This window comes from Bison bison, unplaced genomic scaffold (assembly GCF_000754665.1).
Source record: "Bison bison bison isolate TAMUID 2011002044 unplaced genomic scaffold, Bison_UMD1.0 scf7180017864181, whole genome shotgun sequence".
In the NCBI taxonomy this organism is placed as follows: Eukaryota; Metazoa; Chordata; class Mammalia; order Artiodactyla; family Bovidae; genus Bison; species Bison bison.
The window spans coordinates 2,186,690-2,188,594 of NW_011494753.1; positions in this window are offsets into that span (position 1 = coordinate 2,186,690).

The following is a 1,905-nucleotide window of genomic DNA, read 5'->3' on the forward strand; positions in this document are numbered from 1 at the left end:
TCTGATTTCAGTGTTGACCATCTGGTGATGTCCATGTATAGAGTCTTCTCTTGTGTTGTTGGAAGAGGGTGTTTGTTATGACCAGTGCATTTTCTTGGCAAAACTTTATTAGCCTTTGCCCTGCTTCATTCCATACTCCAGGGCCAAATTTACCTGTTATGCCAGGTGTTTCTTGACTTCCTACTTTTGCATTCCAGTCCCCTATAATGAAAAGGACATCTTTTTAGGGTGTTAGTTCTAAAAGGTGAAAGTGGAGAGTGAAAAAGTTGGCTTAAAGCTCAACATTCAGAAAATGAAGATCATGGCATCCGGTCCCATCACTCCATGGGAAATAGATGGGGAAACAGTGTCAGACTTTATTTTTCTGGGCTCCAAAATCACTGCAGATGGTGACTGCAGCCATGAAATTAAAAGACGCTTACTCCTTGAAAGGAAAGTTATGACCAACCTAGATAGCATATTCAAAAGCAGAGATATTACTTTGCCAACAAAGGTTTGTCTAGTCAAGGCTATGGTTTTTCCTGTGGTCATGTATGGATGTGAGAGTTGGACTGTGAAGAAGGCTGAACGCCGAAGAATTGATGCTTTTGAACTGTGGTGTTGGAGAAGACTCTTGAGAGTCCCTTGGACTGCAAGGAGATCCAACCAGTCCATTCTAAAGGAGATCAGCCCTGGGATTTCTTTGGAAGGAATGATGCTAAAGCTGAAACTCCAGTACTTTGGCCACCTCATGCAAAGAGTTGACTCATTGGAAAAGATTCTGATGCTGGAGGGATTGGGGGCAGGAGGAGAAGGGGACAACAGAGGATGAGATGGCTGGATGGCATCACTGACTCGATGGACGTGAGTCTGAGTGAACTCCGGGAGTTGGTGATGGACAGGGAGACCTGGCGTGCTGCAATTCATGGAGTCGCAAAGAGTCAGACACGACTGAGTGAGTGATCTGATCTGATGCATCTCAGAGTCTCTATGTTGTAAACGACTTTCTCTTTTTTTCAGTTTTGCCCTCCGGGACATCTGCTATTTTCTTCCTCTGTTGCTGATTTCTCTTAGCATATTTTCCTCCAAGGTCCATAACTGTGGGGACCATTGGCCTAATTTCATAATTTCAGTGTCGATTTTTCAAGTCTGACTGAATAGCCCATTTTATATTTGTACCACATTTTTTTTAATATTTCATCTGTCATTGGACCTTGTCTTGGGTCTGTGTCTTTGCAATTGGAGGTACCACTGCAGTGAACATTGGGCTACATTTTTCCTTTTGCATGATGGTTTTTCATACTATAGGCCAGGTGAGAGTATTAGAATCCTAGGTTTAGCTGTCTTGAAGTTTTTTCTTCTGGCCTGTGGAGGCTGTCCCTTCAAGGGGTTGTTTCCCATGTCTGTTCTCAGGGAACATGAAGAGGGTTCCTTCATCTTGTTGCATCAGTTCAGTTGCTCAGTTGTGTCCAAATCTGCCACCCTATGGACTGCAGCATGCCAGGCCTCCCTGTCCATCACCAATTCCCGGAGCTTGCTCAAACTCATGTCCATTGCGTTGGTGATGCCATCCAACCATCTCATCCTCTGTCGTCCCCTTTTCCTTCCGCCTTCAATCTTTCCTAGCATCAGGGTCTATTCAAATGAGTCAGTCTTTGCATGAGGTGGTCAGAGTATTGGAGTTTCAGCATCAGTCCTTCCAGTGAATATTCAGGACTGATTTCCTTTAGGATTGACTGGTTGGATCTCCTTGCACTCTAAGGGACTCTCAAGAATCTTCTCCAACACCACGGTTCAAAAGCTACAATTCTTTAGTACTCAGCTTTCTTTATAGTCCAACTCTCACATCCATACATGACTACTGGAAAAAACATAGCCTTGACTAGACGGACCTTTGTTGGCAAAGTAATGTCTCTTCTTTATAAT